The sequence below is a fragment of the Sus scrofa genome, chromosome 13 (assembly GCF_000003025.6).
Source record: "Sus scrofa isolate TJ Tabasco breed Duroc chromosome 13, Sscrofa11.1, whole genome shotgun sequence".
NCBI lineage: Eukaryota > Metazoa > Chordata > Mammalia > Artiodactyla > Suidae > Sus > Sus scrofa.
Window position 1 is genome coordinate 48,162,755 of NC_010455.5, and position 26,325 is coordinate 48,189,079.

The 26,325-nt window shown below is 38.9% G+C and overlaps 1 long non-coding RNA gene across 1 annotated transcript in view; it reads right to left on the minus strand.

Moving 5' to 3' along the window:
- LOC110256263 overlaps positions 6,554-26,325 on the minus strand; it is a 33,290-nt gene continuing 13,518 nt past the window's right edge. The window contains exon 3 of the long non-coding RNA XR_002337626.1: positions 6,554-6,669. This is a non-coding gene — a long non-coding RNA (uncharacterized LOC110256263). The remainder of the gene's footprint in view (positions 6,670-26,325) is intronic.

A 26,325-nucleotide genomic window follows, 5' to 3' on the forward strand; every position in this document is an offset into this window, starting at 1 on the left:
CATATGCAACGAGTGTTGCTCTAAAAAGACAAAAAAAAAAAAAAGAAAAAAAAAAGGAATTAGAAAAGTCTTGTCCAGTCTGAAATGGAATACAGTCAATATAAAGCTTAAAATAAGATTACAGATACAAAGTCAAATAGAGTAGTAATCACAATCAAATAAGTGAAAATAAACTAAACATTTCAATAAGAAATCAAAGGTTATAGATATCACTAAAAAAAATCCAGCAACATAGAATGATGGAAAATAAAAGGATTGAGAAAACGTGACAAGTATGTACTAATCTAAAGAAACACCTGTATTTGCATTTCTGGAAACAATACTTCTAGAGACAAAGAGGGTCATTATATTTTGATGAAAGTTTTAATTCATCAGAAAGATAATTCTAAACTCACATTTTTTATTATAACTTCAAAATACCTAAAGTAAGTAGAAAAACCTATAGTAAGAATTTCATCAATAACTGATAAAGGTAGATAGGAAATAAAAACTAATAAAGGAAATAAAAATGAGATTTTAGATTTAAACAACACAATTAGCAAGAATAACCTAAAGAATACTATTCCTAAAAAATGAATAAATCTTTTTTTTTTTTTTGCATACATGCAAGATACATAAAATCTGGCCATGTCCTGGGGCATAAAGCATGTATCAACAAATTTCAAGTAACTGGTATCATATAGACAACGGTATGCTGTCGGAAAAGAAAAAAACCTTGATTTGTAATGTTTCTCGATTTCTGTGATATAAATACCCCACCACAGCTGATTCCAAGCTATTGGTTTGTGAACAAAGGATTTGCAAAATTCTGGAATCTTTAACAATTACATCTTGTGAGTCAGCACGAATTGGCTGCAGCACTCTGATTATAGAAAACAAAATTGCTATTAATAATGAATTTATCACTACCCCATTCATTTGAATATTAAAAACATACCTTGTAATGGCTCAAATATCAAAGAAAAAATTATAATGGGCACTCAGACTGAGTGATAATAAAAACACTATACTGTGAATTTTGCAGGATGCAACTAAAGTGTTCTTCAAAGAAGTTTGTATCTTTAGATGATTATATATAAAGATAGGAAAGGCTGAAAATAAATTAGCTAAGATTTACATTAAACCGAACAACACAGAAAAAAAAAAAAAGTAGAATGAGGGACATAATAATGAAATGGCAAACATTAATGAAGGATAACACCAATAAACAATAGAGATGATCTCCACAGACAGCTATTTCTTGGTTTTCTGATGTGATTATAATTGACAAATCTTCAACAAGATTGATCAAGTAAAAAGCAAAGCAGAATTAAAAGAGAAAAAAGGGAATTCCTGCTGTGGTGCAGTGGGTTAACGATCTGGCTTGTCTCTGTGGAATTGCCAGTTCAATCCCCTGCCAGGCACAGTGGGTTAAGGATCAAGCATTGCTGCAGCTATGGTATAGGTCACAACTCAGGCTTGGATTCAATCCCTGGCCCAGGAACTTCCATATGCTGAGAGGTGGCTAAAAAAAAAAGTAAAAAAAGGATAAATACATTAAAAATTAAAATATAAAAGAGACAAAGATGAATAATTTTTCTGCTAATACATTTTTAAAATTCAGAGGAAATGAATATAATCTTAGAAAAGTATAAATTGCCCAAACTTATTCAAGAAACAGAAAATACGAATTATCCTATTCATTCGTTATCTACTGCTGAATAACAAACTACTCTACCACACCATGGCCTAAAACAATAAACATTTGTTATTGCTCAGAAGTCTATGGGTCAGCTAGGCTTACTCCTATGTCTAGTCAGTTGCAGGTTAAGTAGGTGTCTCTGCTGATTGATGCTGTCTCTCCCTCACACATGTTTCAAGGGCAGTTGGCTACAGGGCAGGATAGTGTGGGCTCAGATGAGTCAGCTGAGCTGACTCCCACGTGGCATCTCATCCTCCAATAGGCTAGGCTAGGCTAGGCTGGGCTTGTTCATGTGGTAGTGGCAGGGTTCTGAGGGAGTGAGTAGTGGGGTGAAGGACCTTTAAGGCCAAGGTTGAAACTGGTGGCGTGGAAGAGCTGTAGCCTATTGGCTAAGAAATTTGCAGTGCCAGCCTAGATTCAAAAGATGAGAAAATAGACACTTTCTCTTTAGTGAGAAAGCATGGAAATAGTGAAAAATGAAGGACTGTAGCCTTTATTTGGTAATCTATCATATTCTAAAATCATCAAGGATGTGGATTCAGCAGTTAAAAAAATCTCACTAAGAAAATGCTAGGCCCAGATGCTTTTACTGGCAAATTCTATCAAACATTCAAGGAACAGACAAATTCGATTATACAGAATCTTTTCAAAAACAGAAAAAGAGAGGTTATATCATAACTCACTTTTATGAGGCCAGTAAAACCTGGACAATAAAACTAAACAAAAACAGTATGAAAGAAGAAAATAAAAGCTCAAATGCACTGATGATCATAAACACAACATTCTAAGCAAAATTTAGGGAAATGAAATCTGTCATTGTATGAAAAAGAGAACACATCATAATTAAGAAGGGCTTATTTCAGGAAGCAAGGTTAGTTCAACCTTGGAAAATCTATTCACTACATTATCAAAATATAGGAAATAAATCAACTCTATTAGATGAAGAAAAAATATTAAGTAAAATTAACAAATACTTATGGTAAAAACTGGTAGTAAAAAATAAGAATAAATTAAGAATAGAAAGAAACTTTTTTTTTTTTTTTTTTTTTTAATGGCACAAACAAACCTATCTACATAAAAGAAACAAACTCATGGACATGGAGAACAGACTTGTGATTGCCAAGAGGGAGAGGGAGGACGGGGGAGGGACTGGGAGCTTGGGGTTAGTAGATGCAAACTATTGCATTTGGAGTGGATAAGCCATGAGATCCTGCTGTATAGCACAGGGAACTATATCAAGTCATTTGTGATGAACACGATGGAGGATAATGTGAGAAAAAGAATGTATACGGATATTTGGCTGGGTCATTCTGCTGTACAGCAGAAACTGACAGAACATTGTAAATCAACTATAATAAAAAGTTAAAAAATAAAAAAATCATATAGCCTAAAAAAGAAACTTTTTTAATTAAAAAAATCTAATATCTACAAAAAAATCTTTAACCAAACAGCAGACTCAATGTTGAAACACTAGAATACTTCTTTTGAAATCAGAATCAAGAAAAGAATGATAGTTATTTTATTCTGCTACCTACACCACAAAGTAAGAAAAGTAAATAAATGTATAAACATTAGAAAGGAAGAAACCAAACTTCCATTACCTTTTGGTGATACATATGTCTATAAAGAAAGCAAACACATAGAATAATCCACAAGAAACCAGATATAATATGAGAATATAGCAAGTTTGTGGAGTATCTATGTCTAGATACAATTAATGATATTTCTTTGTACTAGCAACAAACAGAAAATATAAAATTCTGTTTATAATAGCAAGATTATCTATTTTAAGAAGAAATACAACGAATATGCGTAAAATCTGATAGCAAAAATTATAAATCAAAAGAATTTAATTGAATGACCTAAATAAAAGTACCGAATGACCCAAATAAATGCAACATTAATCTTCATTTATGGTTTTATGCTTTGAAAGACACAAAAGTACAAAGATGTCAATTCTTCCCAAATTAATGTGTAGATATAAAGTAACTGTAGTGAAAACCTAAGGGTTTTTTTGGTGAAACTTGACAGGTTGTTTAGAAATTTACCTAGAAAAGGAACAATTAGCAAGACACTCCTTGAAAAAAGTGAATAAATGAGACTTGCCATAACATATATTAAGACTATGTTGGAGTTCCCACTGTGGCACATTGGGTTAAGGATCAGTGTGGCTGCAGCTGTGGCATAGGTTGCAGCTCTGACTCAGGATTCAGTCTCTGGCCCAGGAACCTCCATATGCCATGGGTGTGGCTTAAAAAGGGGAAAAATTACAGTAAATAAGGCAATATAGTATAGGCCCAGGGATTGGCCCACAGAACATAGATACAAAAGGTCCATGTGGAATCTGTGGGTGGAAATCAGGTAGTTTAATAATGATGTTAAGACACCTAGTTATCCATATGGAAAAAAAAAAAAAGAAATTCATAACTTTCACCTAAGTCAATTTCAGATGCACCAAGGCCTTAATGTGAAATGGAAAAATTCAAAATATTTAGGAAGAACAAAAGTTTATCTCCATGAACTTGGAGATGAGGAATGATTTCTTAAACAAGAAACAAAAAGCACCAACTATCAAGGAAAAGATCAACCAGTCTGACTTATTAAAATTAAGAATTTTGCCCACTGAATGATTCTCTAAAGTAGGTGAAAAGATAAGACAAAATCTGGGAGATGATATTTGCAATACTCAGAACCAAGAAAAGGACTGATATATAAAATATGTAAATAGAACTTACTTTGATGAGTTAATCATGGAAGCCCTATGAGAGGCGGTGACAGGAGAGCAGAGGTCACAGAATGAGAAGCAAGTGAGGGGAGGATGAGCATTCCAACAAGAGGAAAGAGGAAGTTCAAAGGCTGGGAGGTGGAGAAAGGAGACTAGTGTGGTCAGAAAGTAGAGAAGAGAGAAAGGGAAGAGATGAACCTGGAAGGGAGGCAAAGCCCAGAACAAGCAGGATGGTACAAGGGGAAGCCAACAAGGGATTTAATTGAGCACCCTTGGCTGCTTGTGATGCTCGGGTGAGCCGCTGATGTTACTTATGCGAAGACTGTAGGGCCTCTAGAATCTGGAGCTTTCACAAAATATCAGAGAGGCAGCCACAGGATCCTGGTGACAGGCACGTACTTTGGAGCCAGATTACCCAGTTTCCTATTCTAGGTGTGGTCCTGATAAAATCTTTGCTCTTGGGTAAATTATATAGGCTTCCTGTGCCTCAGCCTCCCAATCTGTGAAAATGGGTAATAATAGAATCCACTAGGTGTTCTTAATCTTTTCCATGCCTTTAACTCTTGGGTAGTAGAACCCATGCTCTCTTCGCAGAAAAAAATATTTTTCCATATATAAAAATGAAATACATAGATAGGATTCCAAAGGAAACCAAAAATATTCAAATACAGTTATCAAAATATTATATTTAAATAATATACATATGTACATATGTGTGTATATATGTATGTACATAATATATATGTTGTATATGTACACATATAATATATATAATATCTATGTTATATATATATATACACACATACACTGCGTCACATCAACAGTAAGAGCTATTTAAGGGTATGATAGCTCTCATAATTTTGAAGTTGTAATAAGTGAAAATAATATTTCAAAACGTATATAACTGTAATGTGACACTAAAAATTATTTCTACAAGTTACAAAGTTTTAGGTACTCCCAATTCTACTATATGGTTTGTTGCCTATATTCATAATTGAAAGAAACGGTAAATTTCAGTTAGCAGTTACTGAAAAAAAAATTTAAAGTATATTTTCCTCATCCAAGTTAATATACAAAATATATAAACTTTGTTCAGGCTGCTATAACAGAATACCATAGACTGGGTGGCTTATAAACAACAGAAATTTATTTCTCACAGTTTTGGGGGCTAGGAAGTTCAAGATCAAGGCATCAGTGCATTCAGTGTCTGGTGAGGACTTGCATCCTGGAGTTCACAAATAGCCTCCTCCCAATGTCCTCACATATGGAGGAAAGGGTGAAGGATCTCTCTGTGGTCTCTTTTATGAGGACACTAATTTCATTCATAAGGGCTCCACCCATATGACCTCATCATCCCCTAAAGACCTCATCTCCTAATACTCTTTCATTGGGAATTAGGTTTCAACTTATGAATTTTAGGGGACACAATCATTTGGTCTATGGGATCACTGCTCTTGAAAATGCATTGTTAAAAAAATAGTTATTAAAAATTGAAGAGGTTAAAAAAAATCCAAGTACTTTTGACTTTCTACGGTAGAAAAAGAAAAAGATTACTTGACATGAAGCAATGCCTTTAGTTCAGTTTCTTTTCCTTCTATTACATTCAAGTAGCATTTAGTTTAATGCTTTCATTTAAAAATAGAATTGAATAGTTCTATTTTGGTATAATTCTACCAGATGATCAGATTGTCTCTCCATCTGTCCATATGTGACAGACTGCATTACTGGTCCTAATTATTCACTCCCCTATGAGGAGAGTTAAATATCCATTCCTTTGCCTGGGCCTCAGGGTAGTAGTCAACTTACCTGATTCTTGACTTTGGATTTAGCAATAGGACTTGGCTTTGCCTAATGGGATGTGGGTAGACAATACAAGCAAAGGCATGAAATGTGACGGCACAGTTTGGCTTGGCTCTTTGTGAGAAACATAACCTTGTAGCCACTGTCCCTCCATTCTGGGCACCAAAGTGAAACCTAAGAAGCAACATCTCCACCTACCAGCCCTGGGACCTGGGTAAGGGAGGTAGTCTCCCTGAGCCTTGCGCCCTGCCCCCAAGGTACCTCTCCTAAAAATCTTGAGAGAAAGCTAAGGAAGGGGACGAAAAAGGAGAAGACAGCTCTAGGACAGTTGTGCCAGTTAGCCTTACCTTACGATGATCATTGTTCATTGTTCATTGATAAGCTGTTAACTGCTCATTCTCTGGATTTTATTGATGGTTAAGAGCTGAGTGTAACATCTTAATTAGAATCAGGAATTGGATGCCTAAGAAAGAGACATGGAGAACATCTGAAATTCTGAACCTAAAATAAAAATCTTCAAACAGATTATTTCTGAAACAATATTTATATGCTCATTAAAAACTTTTTTTTTTTTTTAAATTTTGAGCCTGTGAAGTTTGTTCTGAACTCAATGCTTTCATAATTCAGAGTTTTCCTGCTTCTTGGAAAACTGCAATCTTAATTGGGTACTACCAGATATTTGTACTTATTACTTCAATATTTAAAAATATTTTCATACCTTCTATTTTTACTATTTAGCTTCTTCCCCAAGGGCTTGTAGGGTAGATATGATCACCTTTTGCTAGAGATTGCTTACAACTTACATTTCTCTGTTACAGTCCTTCTCAGAGCCTATGTATATTTGTTTTCATTGGGAATCCCAGAAAGAGAAAAAGAAGTCAGAATTTCTCCAGCTTGTGGGACATACTTTTCATCTGTGGCATTTCTCATAGGGCTAGGACCTGCTGCCTTAGATACACACTCTCAAAAAAATGCCTTTTTTTTTTTTTTTTTTTTTTTGTGCTTTTCAGGGCTGAATCTATGGCATATGAAAGTTCCCAGGCTAGGGGTCGAATTGGAGCTACAGCTGCCAGCCTACATCACTGCCACAGCAATGCCAGATCTGAGCCATGTCTGCGACCTACACCACAGCTTGCAGCAATGCTGGATCCCCGACCCACCGAGTGAGGCCAGGGATCAAACCCACATCCTCATGGATGCTAGTATGGTTCGTTAACCACTGAGCCATGAAAGGAACTCCAAAAAGTGCTTTTCTTAGAGGGTGTTTGCAGCTACCATACATATAAGACAACCAAACAGAAGAGAAGTCAGGAAAGTCAGGTAGGTGGCATCTTGGGGGCAGGGCGTGAGGCTCAGGGAGGCTCTCTGCTTCACCGAGGTCACAGGGCTGGTAGGTGCTAAATCTACAGTGGAGACCGAGTGGCCTTAGAAAGAAGATTCTGTGGCACTTTTTTTTTCTTTTTAGGGCTACACCTGTGGCATATGTAAGTTCCTGGACTAGGCATCGAATCAGAGCTGCAGCTGCTGCCTGCCACCTACAGCCACAGCAATGCCAGATCCCTAAACCATTGAGTGAGGCCAGGGATAGAACCCACATCCTCATGGATACTAGTCAGCTTCTTAACCCACTGAGCCACAACAGGAACTCCAGATTCCTTGGCTTTTAAAAAAGATCATCTTATTTGCCTCATTCATCTTGTGATCCTTATAAGGACTGAAATAGCCCCAAGTAGCTTGTTCTTGCTTCTTTTGGTTTTGGCGGTATTGGCGAGGCCTTGGATCCATCTCTAAAGGCTCTGAACGGCTCTCTCTCATCCGGGATCTGCCAGATAGTAGCTCTTTCTTCCTTCATCTCTTCAACCCCCCCCCCCCAAGGTGTGTTTACCTAAACCAGGTGGTCTCAAGGAAGAGCTGGCTGGCCGGCCTTGTGGAACAGGGCATGTGGGGGTAAAGACAAGTCATGGGGAGCTGCAGAGAGCATCTGGGCCATCAGCGACCTAAAGCTCTATCTCTGCCCAACTTGAAAGGAAGCAGCCATAGAACATTTCCCAGATGGGGAGTTGGCCTGGCAGATTACACAGAAGAATAGCTTTTTTTTTTTTTTGGATTTCCCTAGAGAAGTGTCAACTGGCTTCTCACTTGCTGAAAGTAAGAAGTCAGTATTTTGCCCTACCTCTACCCATGTGACCAAGGTCAACTGACCATGGCAGAGCACAGGGTCTCACAGCAGGACGAGTTTTCCCCCAGGGACAGAGGGCAATGTCTGGAGATATTTATGGCTGCCACAGTGGCGGTGGGTGGTAGGTGGGTAACACTACTGGCATCTAAGAGGAAGGGATGCTGTTAAACATCCTACAAAGCAAAGGACACCCCACCACAAAGAATTATCCGGCCCCAGATCATCAGTATTGTCAGTGTTGCTGAGGTTGACTCCAGCACATGGGAGTTCAACAGGTTCAAATCCTGGCTTCATCATCTCCTGTTCCTGTGACCTAGGCAGGTCACTTCACTTAATTCTTTCATTTTTAAAATGAAACTATTAATACCTGCCTCATAAAGTGCTCAGTATAATACGGGGCACTTAAAATGATAAGGCTTACTATCATTGCTCTGTAAAAGGTTGTGAATTGGCCTCATGGAAGACAGGGAGTTGACAGATGAGGACAGAACTTCATATGCCAGGCACAGTGGCACGTGTAGGAGATGGTGGGGGAGAGTTTGTGGAAGAGATAAAGCAGAAAGATGCTCCCTATGTCTTTTAGAGTCTAGAATGGTGTGGTTCAATAAAACTTTCTGGGGGTGATAGAAATGTGCCCTATCTGTGCTGCCAGATAGGACAGACACTAGTTACATGGGAGTATTGAGCAACTGAAATGTGGCTACTGCAACTGAGGAACTGAATTTTAAATTGCATTTATTTTAATGACTTAAAATTAACATGCCGCACATGGCTGGTGGCTCTGGACAGAGCCACTGGACAGAGCAGGTTTAGAAGAGGAGATGAGATGGATGTAAACCACATATTGACATGGGAGAGGGGCACAGCTGGGGCACAGAAACTGAGCGAAGGAAGGCATCACTTCTGAGCAGGCACTTCATGGGAAAGACTCCAGGAAAGGTGGCCTGAAGGATGGGTAGGTTTTCTGATAACATGAATTATGGCCAGAGATGGGGATCAAGTTCCAGGTAGAGGAATTATGAGGGCAAAGATGTAGGCATGGGGGAAAAAGCTCAGCATGTCTGTATAGATGAAGGTCTGGTCCTAAGACAAGAACACAGTATCTTCTAAACGCAATACCCAAGTTCATTACTGACAGAACATCTTAAACCCAGGACACCTAACATAAAAAGGAGTGACTTGGAAAAATTAAAAATGCCGTGTTTTACAGGGTCAATTTTTACTGAATCCTTTGTAAGTTGGTGGGTCTTGAACCTACGTCCATGGGACTTCAAGTACAATGCTTTCCAGTCTACTTCATGAGAGCACCAGGTCTGTGTGAGCACAGAAATTGTGGAAATAATATGAGAAGCTGGAAGAATGCCAGGGACAAATTTTGACAATTTGACAATCTGCCTCAGGCTGCTCTGGTTTCTGAAACCCAGTTAAGGACTGCTGACATGGATGGGCAGAGGATAATTGGTACTGGGAAACTCCCTCTCTCAGTCCAGTTTTACTACAGACACCCAGACACTGCCTAAAACTTTTCCTAGAAATCTTTTAAGTACCGTGGCTCTAATAACAAGCAGTGCTTATTTGGTGGCAGCTAGGACTGGACCAAGTGCAGCAATTGCTTTGAGGATTTCACCACGAGGGGAGGCGAAAATAACCTTTGCACATGAAACCTGAGTTTTTCTGCTATAGAGAGGAAAAATGATCTCTTAAGGAACGTTCGCAGAAGATGTCAGGCTGCAATGTCCACTAAAGACAAATAAAAGACTATTTTTTTTTTGTCTTTTTGCCATTTCTTGGGCTGCTTCCCGAGCTATATGAAGGTTCCCAGGCTAGGGGTCAAATCAGAGCTGTAGCCACCGGGCCTACGCCAGAGCCATAGCAACTCGGGATCCGAGCCATGTCTGCAACCTACACCACAGCTCACGGCAACACCCGATCCTTAACCCACTGAGCAAGGCCAGGGATGGAACCTGCAACCTCATGGTTCCTAGTCCGATTTGTTAACCACTGAGCCACAACAGGAATTCCAAATAAAAGACTATTAATAAGGCAAAGAGTTTCACAAGACGAGGAAATCACCTGTGCAAATCGAAACTTTGTCAGCTTTGGTTACTGGCTTGAAACAAGGATTCTTATATAACCGGAAAACAACTATGGCTCCCCAAACCAGGTAGAGTTTTTCAAGTTGTAGATCTTAAAATAGCTGACTCAGTCAACAGTGGCAAAATTGGGTAAATAAATTGGAAACAGACATTTTATAGTCTGTGGATGGTCTGTTAATCTTGGAAGAAAAAAGATAACACGATATGTCTCAAAATAAATATTTGAAAGAGAGAGAAAACGAGAGAGAAGGAAGAATAAGGAGGAGAAGGAGGAGGGGGAAGGGAAGGGGAAGAAGAGGGGGAGATATCCAAACCTGGAAAACATCTTTGAAAACTAAGCATAAAAGCAGTCCCACAAAAGATTTAAAATCATGTTAGAAAAAAAGAAGCTCTATGGTATTATCACTCTTTGGGTAGCTTAATTCATGATTGTAGGCATCTTGTAGTAATACAATAATTTCATAACTTAAAGGGAAATTTCAATATAACTTACAGGTCTCCACTCATTTAGGAGCTAAGGTGTGTAGAATTCTTCTCTGGCCGCATCATAGGACAAGAACTCCAGGTAACGAGATTACCGTTTTTCACCTTCTTGGTTCGCAAAACCCTAGTCACTTTCTGTGGTCAGACACTTTGGATTAAGACAGATGTGTTTTCCAACTACTTTGCCTCTTAATTTTTAAACTCTGTTTATTTTAAAGAAAATTTAATCCATATGTTTCTGATTCATTTACACTTAACTCATCAAAATGCTGTTTCATAAAAGCTCTTTGATGTTGAAATTGCCTTTGGAGCTATTTTTAATAAGATTTTTTTTTTTTTTGAAAGCTTCCCTACTTAGAAACTTTCATTTCATTGCTATTTAACAACTTGGGGCCCAAAGGGTTGGGTTCAGTTTATTATTTAAATGAAATAATGTATGCAAAATGCTTCATAAATTCTAAAGCAATTGACGGCTGTTAGCGATTATAGATGCTATTGTTATTACGACCACGCAGAAGACATAAGGTTTGAGGTTTCACCCTCCCGCTGTGAGCTGGACTAGATCATCTTGTGGCTCCCTCCTATTTATAACATTTTCTTTTTCTGTGACTTTCTCAGCCTTAGTAACACATACAATGAACATATCAAATGATTAAGTAGTGATGGAGCATATTAGAGTGAGAGCCACCCACCCAAATTGGACCCCCTTTTAGTTGCGCTCTCGCTTGGACATACTGTGTGTAATGCGTTGATCTTTTTATTTTTTATTTTTTGATATTTAGGGCCACACCTGTGGCATATGGAAGTTCCCAGTCTAGGGGTGTAATCAGAGCTGCAGCTGCTGGCCTACACCACAGCCAAAGCAATTCTAGATCTGAGGTGCATCTGCAACCTACACAGCAACTCACGGCAACAATGGATTCTTAACTCACTGAGCAAGGCCAGGGATGGAACCCAAATCCTCATGGATACTATCTGGGTTCTTAACCCACTGAACCACAACAGGAACTTCCTGTGTTGACCTTTATTGAGGTTCAGGGTCTGATTAGGTTTCATTGACTTGGGGTCAAGGTCTTCCTATTTGCATGAATTGATAGACTCTGTCAGAAATATAATTTACTAAGAGGGGAGTTTTGTGAGCAGACACTGAGGGGCAGGAGGGGGACAATAAAGGCAAGGCAGGGTCTTGTTCCAAATCCCATTGATGTATTCGAAACCTTGTGGAAAAGCTACAGGGGAAGGTTGTAATTGTTGTCAAGTGTGGGGGGTACCTCTGGGAATGTGGTCAGATATGCTATTGCTCAGGGTCACATGGCAAAGTGTGAGACAGAACATTCTCCTAGTTTTAAGTGAACCTGCATTGGCTTCATGGGAGTCTTATACATTGATGATAGCATCTGGAACAGTGGGACAGTGATGGCTGAGATTCTGTTGTCTGGTAGGACATGGCTGAGACATTTAGGCAATGCACAGCAGTTGCCTAGAGCAGCAGCATCCTGTTAAAGTTGGCTTCAGCACATGTGAACCTCCCCTGGGGTCCCTAGAAACACTGGTGTATGTGTGTGGGTGTCCCAGGGGTCTCCATGACCTCATTCCTCAAGTCTAATGAGGCCAGGGGCCATACAGATTGCATGTGAAAATGGCAAAACGGCCAAATGGCTTCTCCTGTCTTGATAACTGCACCAAAGATCTCGACCACGCTGACAAAAGGGAACAGGAAACCTTTGTCTCCTGGAAGTTGACCCTGATCTTGCATGTGAAGCGTGTGCTCAGCTTCCTCACGCTCTCCCTATGCCTCGGCCTGTTGCACACCAGGCTGCCTTTAGGAATTTGGAACCAAACATGAAATTCCTTGTCACACAATGGAGGGACCATTGCTGTGCCCTTTCGCACATCAGTCTTTCCTGGTGAATGGCTCCCGACCCTTGTGATTCTTGCCGTATGGAACAATTGGCCCCTTCAGTTAACTTGCCAGCAGCAATCAGTTATTTCTCCTCACCATAAATTTTCACCATTCTTTTTGGAGGGGGAAGAAATTAAAGTAACAAAGGGAGGTGGCTATAAAGAACAGAACTGTCAGGATTGCAAATGTTTGAGTAATTTGTTGGGTCCTTGGTTTAGGGTTGACTGATTTCAGCACTAATTTTGGTTTGGAGTATTTCTTGGGACTAAGAGGCCTCATTTTTATCTGCATCTCCAGGGGAAGACTGGGACTACAAGTGAGGAAAAGATGGTAAGAGAGGTTTTATTAGGATTCAACAACTTCATTGATTTTGGGGGTGGGGGTGGGGGCAAGGGAGAGAACAGGGCAGTTATCTTCTTGGCTGTCTCCTTTTTCATGAAACAAACCAGATTTTTGACAGCACTCACTGAACTTGGTCCACTACAGACACTGCCCAAGAAACCACCTGGTCCAACTAAATTGTAATAACTGCTCCGAGCATCTAATTCCACCAGGTCTCGTTTGAAAAAGAGGAAAAAATTTTCCCAAATGACTAATGCTTTTAGGTCTGGCAGCCGTTTTTCATTGTCCTCAAAGCACCTGGTGTAACCTGCTTGCTTTCAATTCTTCTGAGAGCCTGTGGATTTGAAATGAAAAAAGAAAATAGGATCCTCTAAGTCCACAGGGCAAGGTAATCTACTTTTATAAAGAAAACACTGAACATTTTCGAACATGTGGCCCTGCTAAGCTCCCCCTGTCAGGGTTAGATTTATGTATTTGCTCTGGAACCAAAATTTTTGTACACCAGGCACAATACCTTGGAGTATTTACAGTGTAAGCTGTTTTCCTAAAACAAACAGCTGCATTGCTGGGCTCAGTAAACCCACTCCTACCCCTGGTCCCCAGACATAGGAGTCAGAGCTTTCTCGGGGAGCAGGTGTGCCTTAACCAGGAGGAAACTTTCCCTGGGCCTGAATCTCCAAAAGTTGGAACACTTTCCCCCTTTCAGAGATGTAATCTGATGATTTCTGAAGCCTTTGAAAAGGCAATTCTTTTCTTATTTCCCCCTTGATAAGAAAAACTAAAAAAGGGTCCAGTTCTTACAATCTAAAGGGAAGGGATGGGTGGCTTCCAGGAGAAGCCATAGATAAAGCATGACCTATTACAAAGGCACTTTATCTTCTTATTCTTCTTAAAAAAGAAAAAATTCCCCTCCCTCTTTTCTGGCAAGGAGGGTGGAAGCCTTGGTCTTGAGCCGGAATGTGAAAGGGAAACAAAAGGCAAATCCTACAGCTGCTTTTCTGCCTGGAATCCCAATGGCTTCCTTTGCTTGTGAGAAACTCCTAGCTGGCCTCATCAGTGAAGGTGAAAACCATCCACATTCCTGCAGAAGAGACTTTACAATAACAAGCAGAGGTGGCAGGAGGGGAGGGAGTGATTCATTTACTTATTCAGTTCATAAATATTTATTATGTGCCCACTAGGTATGGGGGGCTGAGGTTACTTTTGTAAAGGAGTTGGACAGCATCCCTGAAAAGGGTCAGAAGTGTCCTCAAAACCTTCGCAATTTCATTATATTCAGTGGAGAAAAGCTGAAAGCCTTCCTGCTGAAATCTGGAATAAGACAAGGATGCCCACTCTCACCACTTTTATTCAACACAGTATCTGAAGTCCTAGCCATAGAAATCAGACAAGAGAGAGAAATAAAAGGTATCCAAATTGGAAGGGAAGAAGTAAAATTGTCACTATATGCATATGACATGATTCCATATATATAAAACTCTAAGGACTCCACACAAAAACTACTTGATCTAATCAACAAATTCAACAAAGTAGCAGGATACAAGATTAACATTCAGAAATCAAATGCATTTCTGTATACTAACAATGAAATATTAGATAAGGAATAGAAAAAAAAACTTAAAATTGCACCAAAAGGGATGTAAATTGGTACAACCACTATGGAAAACAGTATGGAAATTCCTTAGAAAAATAAAATGTAAAACTACCATATGATGCAGCAATCCCACTCCTGGGCATATACCTTGACAAAACTACAATTCAAAAAGATACATGCACTCCTATGTTCACTGCAGCACTATTCACATAGCCAAAACATAGAAACAACCTAAATGTCCATTAACAGAAATGGATTAAGAAAATGTGGTACATATATACAATGGAATACTACTCAGACATAAAAGAGAACAAAATAATGCCATTTGCAACAACATGGATGTAACTAGAGATTATCATACTAAGTGAAGTAAATCAGAAAAAGAAAGACAAATATCATGTGACATCATTTATATGTGAAATATAAAATATGGCACAAATGAACCAACTTACAAAATACAAACAAATTCACAGACATGGAGAACAGATTTGTGGTTGCCAAGGGAGAGGGAGAAAGGAGTGAGATGGATGGAGAGTTTGGGGTTAGTATATGCAAACTATTACATTTAGAATGGATAAGCAATGAAGTCCTACTGTATAGCTCAGGGAACTATATCCAGTATCTTGGGATAGACCATGATGGAAGATAAGAAGGGGAATGTGTATATATGTATGTATAAAAGTGACTAGGTCATTTTTCTGTATAGCAGAAATTGGCACAACACTGTAAAGCAACAAAAAAAAAATTTTAGAAAAACCCCCAAATTTAATAAAACTAATAAAAATTTAAAAATTAATAAAACCTGACCAAGGAAGTGAAAGACTTATATGCTTAAAACTATAAAAATATTAATAAAGGAAATTAAAGAGGATTAAAAAATGGAGAGCTATCCCATGATCCTGAACTGGAAGAATTAATATTGTTACAATGGCCATACTACCCAAAGAAATCTACAGCTTTAATGTGATTCCATCAAATTACCCATGACAATTTTCACAGAGCTGGAACAAATAATCCAAAAATTTATACGAAACCCTAAAAGACCCAGAACTGCCAAAGCCATCCTGAGGAAAAAAACAAAGCAGGAGGCATAACTCTCCCAGACTTCAGACAATTATTACAAAGCTACAGTAATCAAGACAGTGTGATACTGGTACAAAAACAGAATATAGATCAATAGAGTAGAATAGATAGCCCAGAAATAAACCCAGACACCTACGGTTAATTAATCTTAGACAAAGGAGGCAAGAATATCAGATGGGAAAAAGGCAGTCTCTTCAGCAAGTAGTGCTAGAAAAATTGGACAGAGGCATGTAAATCAATTAAATTAGAACACACTCTCACACCATGCATAGAAATAAACTTGAAATGACAAAGACTTAAACTTAGGACATGACAACATAAAACTCCTAAAAGAGGACGTAAGCAAAACATTGCCTGATATGAACCATACAAATGTTTTCTTGGGCCAGTGTCCAAGGGCAATAGAAATGAAAACATAATTAAACAAATAGGACCTCATCAAACATACAAGTTTTTGCACAGCAAAGGAAACCATAAACAAAACAAAATGATAACCTACAGAATGGGAGAAAATAGTTGCAAACAATGTAACCAACAAGTGCTTAATATCCAAAATATACAAGCAATTTAACAACAAAAAACAAACAACTCATTCGAAAAATAGGCCAAAGACCTAAATAGACTTTTCTCCAAAGAAGACAAGAAATGGCCAGTAGGCACATGAAAAGATGCTCATCACTAATTATTACAGAAATGCAAATCAGAACTGCAATAATGTACCACCTCACACTGGTCAGAATGACCATCATTAATAAGTCTATAAGCAGCAAATGCTAGAAGGGGTGTGGAAAAAAGAGAACCCTCCTAGACTGTTGGTGGGAATATAAGTCAGTATAACCACCATGGAAAACATATGGAGGTTCCTCAGAAAGCTAAAAATAGAACTACCATCTGATCCAGCAATCCCACTGCTGGGAATATATCTGGACAAAACTATAATTTAAAGATACATGCAACTCTAAGTTCATAGCAGCACTATTCACCAATAACCAAGACATGAAAACAACCTAAATGTCCATCAACAGATGAATGGATTAAGAAGACGTGGTATATATATATAATAGAATACTACTTAGCCATAAAAAGAATGAAAACGATGCCATTTCCAGCAACATGTATCCAACTCATGATAAGTAAATAATCTCATACTAACTGAAGTAAGTCAGAAAGAGGACAGGAGTTCCCGTCGTGGCGCAGTGGTTAACGAATCCGACTAGGAACCATGAGGTTGCGGGTTCCATCCCTGGCCTTGCTCAGTGGGTTAACGATCGGTGTTGCCGTGAGCTGTGGTGTAGGTTGCAGACGCGGCTCGGATCCCGCGTTGCTGTGGCTCTGGCATAGGCCGGTGGCTACAACTCCGATTCGACCCCTAGCCTGGGAACCTCCACATGCTGCGGGAGCGGCCCAAGAAATAGCAAAAAGACCACAAAAAAAAAAAAAAAAAAAAAAAAAAAAAAAAAAAAAAAAAGAAAGAGAAGGACAAATACCATATGACATCACTTATGTGTGGAATCTAAAATATAGTACAAAGGAACCTGTCTACAAAACAGAAACACTCACAGACAAAGGGAACAGACATCTGGTTCCCTATGTCTGAGAGTCTGGGAAAGGGGAAGGTGGGGGGATTGGGAGGAACTGGGAGTTTGGGGTTAGTAGATGTAAACTATTACATTTAGAATGGAGAGACAATAAGGTCCTACTGTAGAGCACAGGGAACTATATCCAATCTCCTGGGACAGACCATAATGGAAACGAATTAAAAAATTTTTCAATTTAAAAAAAGAATGCATATATATGTATAATTGAGTCACTGTGCTGTACAGAAGAAATTGACATAACATTGTAAATCAACTGTTCTTTAATTTAAAAAGTTAAAAAATAAACATTATCCTGAAAAAAATTTTTTTTAATTGGATCCTTATCTTACATGACACATAAAAATCAACTCAAAATGGATTAAAGACTTAAATGTAAAACATCAAACTGTAAATCTCCTTGAAGTGGGAAACTTCATGGCATTGGTCTTGCTAATGATTTCACATACATGACCAAAATCACAGGCAGCACAATAAAAGATTTTAAAAAATGGGATTGCATCAAACTAAAAAGCTTGTGCACAGCAAAAGAAACACTCATCAGAGTGAAAACGCAACCTATGGGATAGGGAAAAATAATTCCAAACCATGTATCTAATACAGGGTTAATCTTCAAAACATAGAAGGACTGCCTACAAATCAATAGTAAAACAAAACAAAAAAACAAATAATCCTAAGAATTCAATTTAAAAATGGGCTAAGGACCTGAATAAATATTCTGTTAAAGAAGACTTTAAAATGGCCAACAGGTATATGAAAGATGAGGAATGTAGCTAATCACAGGGGAATGCAAATCAAAACCACAATGAGATACCAACTATCAAGAGGGCTCTTACCAAAAAAAGAAAAAACTAGGAGAATGTGGAGAAATTGGAGCCCTTGTACACTCTTGGTGGAAATGCAAAATGATGCAGCCATTACAGTATGGAGTTTTATCAAAAAATTAAAAGCAGAACTGCCAAATGATCCAGCAATTCCACTTCTGGGTATTTATCCAAAAGAACTGAATCAGTAGCTTGAAGAGATATTAGCACTCCTGTGTTCATTGCAGCACTATTCACAACCAAGATGTGGAAACAACCTAAATGTCCCTAAGAGATAAATGGATAAAGAAACTGTGGTATATACAAATAAAGGAAGACTATTCATCTTTTTTTTTTTTAAAAAAAGGGAGGAAATTCTGTAATATTCAACAACAGGAATGAACCTTGAGGACATTATACTAAGTGAAATAAGCCAGTCACACAAAGACAGTTACTGCAATGATTCTATTGATATAAGGTATCTAAAATAGTCAAATTCAGAAGAATCAAAGAGAAAAATGGTATTTTCTAGAGGCTAGGGGGAGAGGGAAATGGTGAGTTACTAATCAATGAGCAAGATGAATAAATTGCATTCAAGCAAGATGAATAAATTCTAGAAATCTGCTCCACAGAATTGCACCTGGAGTCAATAACACACTTAATATGTGTTAATACGTAGATTTCATGTTGTGTTCTTTCCACCATAAAGTCAAATAAAAATAAATACTAAAAAAAGTGTAATTATAGTACAAATCAAGTTGAATGCAGATATATCTTTTTCACTCATTTTCTCAACAAATATTCTTGAAGATCTGTGTATAAGACTTTGCCTAATCTTTCAATCTGCAGCTGGAGAGGCCCCACCTGATCATGACTTCTTTAGCCCCCCTCAGAAGTGTTCCCTCTTGTCAGCATCTGCCAAGAGCCTGGCCCACAGTAAGAACTCCTTAACTGTCAGCTGACTTTATTTCAATTATTTTTTCTGTGTCTCTCCCCTCTTCTAATTTCTAAGCCATTATTCCCCAAAGCACGTTTCACAAAACACTTATCACATGAGATTATACCCCACAAAAACTGTTGTAAGGTCAAAACATTTTAGAAAACACTGCATTTTTTTTTATCATCCCTTGAGGAGATTCATGGCGCACATCAGCATATTAAAGGCTCTGAGAAGTCCTGCAGTGTCTGGGGTGGAGGTGGGGTTAATTTATCACAGTGTTTTTCAAATTTATTTGCCCAAGGAATCTCTTTTTTTCCCCCATTTCTTTTTCTTTCTTTTTTTTTTTTTTTTTTTTTTTTTTTTTTTTTTGTCTTTTTGCCTTTTCTTGGGCCGCTCCCGCAGCATGTGGAGGTTCCCAGGCTAGGGGTCTAATCAGAGCTGTAGCCGTCGGCCTGCGCCAGAGCCACAGCAACGCAGGATCTGAGCCACGTCTGCAACCTACACCACAGCTCACGGCAACGCCAGATCGTTAACCCACTGAGCAAGGCCAGGGATGGAACCCGCAACCTCATGGTTCCTAGTCGGATGTGTTAACCACTGCGCCACGACGGGAACTCCCTAAGATTTTTTTTTTTTTTTTTTTTTTTTTGGTCTTTTTGCCATTTCTTGGCCCGCTCCAATGGCAATATGGAGGTTCCCAGGCTAGGGGTCTAATCGGAGTTGTAGCTGCTGGCCTACACCATAGCTCATGGCAACACCAGATCCTTAACCCACTAAGCAAGGCCAGGGATCAAACCCGCAACGTCATGGTTCTTAGTCGGATTCGTTAACCACTGAGCCATGATGGGAACCCCCATTTCATTTTTAAAAACACTACTCTAAGTTCTTGGGGTGAGAACTAAACTGTATCCTCATATCTGTTGTTGCTGGTCTGTCCCTGGGAGGTAGTTGATAAGTATATGTTATACAAAGGTATTGAAAAAGGGAAAACAAAGTTGATAAGACAGGATCTCTTCCCTTAAGTTGTTAAAAATGAATAAGACAAATGTATAAACAATCATTCACACAGTAAGTAAATGAAAAAGTGATCTAATCCAGGATTCTTAATAAGAAGGAAAAGATCAAATCCAAATGTGGGAAACCAGCCTAAGAGTTAAACAAAACTGGGGCAGGTAATTCAAATGGCCCTTTGAACTTGGTGGACTGGCCTCTGTACAAGAGGAAATAAGAAAATTAGATCTGTGTTGCACAAAGAGAAATGGAAAGAAATAGCTGTCTTCAGATAAAGAATGAAAATTATTATAGAAAAGATTAAGCCAGGACTAAAACCCCAAGTCAGGTCTCTATTGTACCCCAAGTGATGGCTGAGAACCTGGACTCACATCCAATTGTCCCTGTGAACTGCAGCCATTCACTTTCAGGGAGTGAACCTGTAGCTTCTTGCCAATGGCTAGATATGAATTTTTCAATCCTAACCACTGTCATTTATCAGCAATGAAAATTCTCTTAGCATGGGAATCAGAAATGGCCCCATGTCAAGGCCAGGGCAATCACTGGTTGGACCAGCCATTCCAACAGCTGCTCCCTGGCCTTTCTGGGTTCCTCTGTTAGGTGACACTGAGAGCTAATTCAACCAACATCATGAAGGGGCAGAAGGAAGTCTTTCCTACATGCTCTGCTAAGTCATGATGTGGCGGGGAGAGAAGCAAACAAAACTAGTTCGAGCAAGAAGAGAAAGAAGTTGGCATGGTTCAGTGGAAGGCGCAAAGGGAGGCCACCAGAATGATTTGAATTTGAAATCCTGGTTCTGTCAACCCTCATCATGTGTGCAAGTGACTTAACATCTGTAAGTCTGTGTCTTCAGATAATATATTGCAATATACCTTCTTTGTGGGGTTGTTAAAAGTCCTGGAAATAAGGTTTATCAAGGGCACATACTAGGCACTCAACATATAATAGTAGGGTAGCATTTATAATAATGTTTATTAGTTAATATATAGTAATATATATTATATTAATGTAATAAAATTCAATAGTAAAATATAATAAATAATAAAACCTATGTTTATTATAAATAAATCATAAATCATTTATCAATGAAATGGCAGGGTAACATCTATGAATCACTCATCTTTTTTCCCCCAACTTTTTCCAAGTGTTTCTTTTTATCCCATAACCATCTTCCTCATTTGGAAAGTTGTCTATTCTGGGTTCATTGCTTCAGGGAATAAATGGACTAGCAGAAAAACAGATAAAAAGGAGGCTCTTCTGGAATTTACATTCCAAAAGTCAGTCAATGAAGGAATAGAAAGGAAGACTCTTGGCATCGACTTGTGCTGACGAATATGGCAGCCACTAGTCTTAAGTGGCTATTGAGAGCCTGAAATGCAGCCAGGCTGTGTGCTGTAAGCATACACTATACACTGAATTTCCAAGACTTAGTACCAAAAAAAGGGATTTGAAATACTTCATCAGTAATTAAAAAAAAAATGACTACAGGTTTAAAAGCTGGTATTTTATTGGTTTAAGCAAAATATTCTCTTAATATTAATTTCACCCATTTTTTTTTTTTAAAATGTAGCTACTAGAAAACTACATATGTAGTTCACATTATATTTTTATTGAAAGCATTGGCCATGACAATGAAGGAAGAGAAGAGGCTCATGGCACAGACAATAAATTCAGGAGAAAATGTATTCAGTTACAGCAAGGTTTTTTTGCTCCTAAAATTTGAAAAGAATTCCAGGAAGGGTGAGAAGGGTCAAAGGCACACCATGAGAGCTAAGATGCAGATTCATTCCTTTGAACTGTATGACCTCTAACTCTCTAGTTTGACCCCGAAGAAGAGAATACACTTTCCCCAGGTAGGGTTTTGGACCAAGAAGCAAGAGTTCCAAACCTTGCCAGAGAGAGTTCTGATGCGGCAGCAAGATTCCGGAAAAGAGATGACCACATGGTCATCTCAGCAAACTGGGTCTTAGCAGCCTCATTAGGTTCACCATGCTGCAGGAGAATTTCTCTGCACCCTGGAGCAGCACAGACAGAGGAGAGTGACTGCTAGATCAGAAGTTTTACAGGTAGGACCAGGGACCAATATAGCAGTGACCTGAACAGACTTTTCGCCTCCTGGGCTGGCAAGTGCTTCACACAGGTTCTTTTATCTGCCTACTGCTCTCATTTACCTGCTGGAGCTCACACTTATACCCTTCTCAGCAGGATAGCCCTTCATGAACTGAAAACACTCTTCCCAGAGCAGCCTATAAGTTATGGAGGGGGCACCCACTGTACATGCTACATAGACAAAAGGCAATAGGCAGCAGATGAACCACCTTTCTTGGCCTTGACATTACATTTTTCTCATCCTTAGAATTTAGCAGCAACCCTAGGGGAAGAGGGAAGATCCTAAAGTGGTGGAGATCAAGTTTCTTCCATTCTTGCACAAAGGAGATTTGAAATCATAATTAAGGCAATACGTAGAAAATTAAAACTATATTCTTTGCATACCTGAATCTTTGGTTGAGATTCTCCCTTTGCTATAATGACTACTAAGGGACAATAGGGACAAGGTACAAATGAGAGAGAAAAAAGTATGTCTAATGAAAAATATATATGACTTTATTCACAAGTGGAAAAAAAAAGTTACATGGTATTAGTCCAGTATGAGCTATTGGTAATGCCAGTGAGAAATAGTTACACATTCCAGTGGTTACATGATGCAATGTCCAGGTGGATATTAAATGTCCTGTGACAAATCTGGAATGATGGTATGGACACCATAAATATCTCATGAACACAGTGGCACAATCTATAAAATGAAAGCTGTTACTGACTATGCATGTGGTCACCATATTTTCTAGAGAGCTTTATAAACATTTAGATTTGTTTAATTCAAGGGAAAAACAGTCCATCATGGAGGAAGTTGCCAACTGTTCCACGTATGTCATTAAGTAAGAGTCCATTACTATGGACCTTTATTTCTTGCATTTGTTTTTTGCTCATATTTGTTTTATTGATTAATTAAATCAATTCCTGTTTACATTTTTATCCCATCCTAGTTTATAAAGCATCAAAGAAGGACTTAAAAATCCAAAATTTAAAAATAACACAAAAAAGTCAAACTCCCAAGATTGTTTAAAAAATAATTGCCATTTTGCCAAATATCTGCCAGCATCGAATGTGCTAATGAGCTCTTTCTCCCACCTCCACCAAACTCTCCTGATCATTTCACTAGTTTCCCCTAAGTTTGATTGAGAACTCTCATGCAGTCTCTACAATAACGTGCTTATCTGTTTTCTGCAAAATTTATTGTATCCCTTTGGGTCATTCACTCATTTAGTTCAACAAAGGTTTCTTTAAATACCTTTTACATGCCAGTGGCCATGCCAGGCACCAAGGATCCAGGGGCCCCAAAAGGTCCTGCTTCTGCCATTGTGAAGCTAACAACAAGCAAATTGTTGCTAACAGAGCTAACTCTGGGCTAATGGAGAACACTGGATCTACATTTTGAATATGGTTTCTCTTTAGTGGCTTTTGTTCAACCTAATATTTGCAGCTAGACATAGAAACATTGGAGTAATGTTTACTACCCATCAAGGCAGGGGACCTGTGGCTTTAAAACATGCTCACTATTTTTATTTCTATTTTTTTAACAGCCATGCCTACAGCATATGGAAGTTCCCAGGCCATGGTTCGAATTGGAGCTGCAGCTAAGGCCCATGCCACAGCTATGGCCACACCCAATCTGTGATGCATCTGCAACCTACGCTGCACCTTGCATCAACACCAGATCCTTAACCCACTGAGTGAGGCCAGGGATCAAACCCAAATCCTCAGTAAGATAATGTCAGGTCCATAATACACTGAGTCACATCAGGAACTCCCTGCTCATTATTTTATAACCCAATTATTCCTTTTTTATGGATGAGGAAAAATGACTCCAGGTTCACATAGCTGACCAAGATCAGTCCTAGCTTCTGTTTTTATTGCTTTTCTTCCTGAAATTATTAAGTGGATTTATTTATTTAGTAGTATTTATTTGCTGTCTTATTCCTTCTGTTTTTTGTTTGCTTGCTTGTTTTTTGTCTTTTTAGGGGTGCACCCATGGGATATGGAAGTTCCCAGGCTAGGAGTCAAATTGGAGCTGCAGCTGCTGGCCATCGCCACAGCCACAGCCACAGCAACATGAGAACCAAGCTGCGTCTGTGACCTATACCAGAACTCATGGCAAGGCCAGATCCGTAACCCAGTGATCGAGGCCAGGGATCAAACCCGCATCCTCATGGATAATACTTGGGTTTGTTATTGTTTAACCATGACGAGAATTCCCTCCTTCTGGTTTTAGAACCATTCTGTCTCTTAGTGGTAACATGACCTTCTGCCTTAACAACCTCTTAATCTTGAGGTCACACTGCCGGCTGAGCAATCATGATGGCACCTGCCAGAGAGGTGGGTCTGTCACTGAGGATCTTTTCAGAGCTAAAGGTCTGCATCTCAAACAATGGACTTTCAGATGCTTTAGCCAAAATTGATAGTTTCCCTATAGGCCAATTTGCCCTTTCTTCCTAAATAATGGAATACCTATTTTTAGCTGACACCATGACTGTTCAAAAGAAAGATTACACCTGCCATTCTCTCTTGCAGCTAAGGTGACCATGAAGCTGAGCTTTAACCAATAAGATCCATAGAAATTGTTGTCAGTCTGTGCCACTTCTAGGAAGTGTCCTTAGTGGAAGGTGGTCTTAATTTTTATGTCCTTTCCTATTGACTAGAACACAGATATGAAGGCTGCCACTCAAACAGTCAGGTTGGATCATGAGATGGGAGTGTGTTGATGATGGTGAAGCAGGAAGTTGGAAAAAGCTCGCATCTGATGAATAGGGAGCACCCCACCAGTCCTGGGTAGCTTACCTTTGGACTTTGTTTATGTAACAGGGAATTAAAGTTCCATTTGGTCTCTGCTACCCAGAGAATAACAATGAAGCAGGTACTATGACAGGCTGGTGGGAAAATGAAAACATAGGTAAGTGACTTCCCTGACATCCTTGAATCAGGGGGTTACTGATTCTCCCTACTTGTGATGTTTTTCCATATACTGTTCTTAAGCCAGAATGAAATCTGACAAGAAAACAGTTTATTAATGATCACAATGTACTGTGACAACCACAGTGTGGGGCAAAATTCCTGCTCCTGGAAGATCCTGGGAGAGACACCCTTCCCTCAGTATGGCTTGTGTACAGCTTTCTCTCAGGAAACAAGCCCATTTTTGTGACAGCAGCCACCACCTCTAATACCCTAGCCTCTGGAGTCACTTACTCAGCCCTGAAGAGTTATGAACTACCCCAACTGCATGAAACTCAAGATGACTTTGTAAAGAGAAGCCTAGAGGATAGAGAACAAAGAACAAATGGGATCAAATTTGCAATTTGGAAACACTGGTAAAGAACAAATCGAAGTGGGGGGGATGTCAAATTGGGAGCAAGGAGAAAAATTAGGAAGGCACAGAAATAAAGCAGAAGACAAATGATGAAAGTTGGGGCAAAAACATTGCTAGTGAGGATGTAAAAAAGCAAGATTTCCCTTATAATTGTGATGGGTATGAGATTTCATAGTGATTATTCCTGGAGGGGAAAGTGTAGGTGACTGTTAATGAAGTCCCATTTCAAGTGGGCAGAGGAAGGAAAGTGGACACAGGAAATACAGAAGGTATAACTATAAGGACAGATGGAAAACCAGGAGAGGAGGCCATTGTAGAGCAGGGTGTGTTTTTAAAGATGGGGTGGGAACAAGGTAAAAATTACCAAGAAGTCAAGAAGTATACAGAGGAAAATGGCTTCAGTAACATGGTGGTCACTGGAAACTCTATTCTGAGCAGATCTGGTGGATTGATGGGTGTGGAAACCAGATTGCAGATGACTGAAGAACTCAGCTAATGGAAAGTGTTGGGTGAAGGGTTGTTTCTAAGGAATTACGGAAACTGCTGGAACACAAACATCCGATGAAGGCAATTCTTATGAGAAGCTTAGTTTGATAACATAGAACACTTCCAATTCATACTTATGTTGTCTTTGGCTTCATCAAAATGGCATGAATGCGAAAAACCTC